The sequence below is a fragment of the Myotis davidii genome, unplaced genomic scaffold, assembly GCF_000327345.1.
Source record: "Myotis davidii unplaced genomic scaffold, ASM32734v1 scaffold208, whole genome shotgun sequence".
Classification (NCBI taxonomy): Eukaryota; Metazoa; Chordata; class Mammalia; order Chiroptera; family Vespertilionidae; genus Myotis; species Myotis davidii.
In genome coordinates, this window is record NW_006299706.1 from 2,081,211 (window position 1) to 2,081,528 (window position 318).

Consider the following 318-nt stretch of genomic DNA (forward strand, 5'->3'; position numbering starts at 1 on the left):
TCTGAGCGCCGTGAGACAGGCTGTGCAGAAGGGAGCACAGGAGACAGAAGGGAAATGGGGAAGCCCCCCATCAAGGACACCTCTGGCCTCACCTTAAGCCTCGGCTTCCCTGGAAAACGAATGTTATTGTCTGGCTGGTACCCCTTTTATGAGGTCCTGCGCTGGGTGCCAAGAATGTGGTGGGCCTGAGCAGAGTCGGGGGGCAAGTGCAGCCCAGCCTCTCGTCCAAGGGCCTAATCCAGGCATCCTGGGACAAGGCCTGGGGCAAGGCCTAGCCCACTCCCCTGGCACACCCACATACACACAGAGAAAGGTGTG

The 318-nt window shown here is 59.7% G+C and overlaps 1 protein-coding gene across 3 annotated transcripts in view; it reads right to left on the minus strand.

Moving 5' to 3' along the window:
- The window catches only part of MEF2D (myocyte enhancer factor 2D), a 33,432-nt gene that overhangs the window by 10,232 nt on the left and 22,882 nt on the right, over positions 1-318 (minus strand). The gene's annotated exons all lie outside the window — the stretch shown is intronic.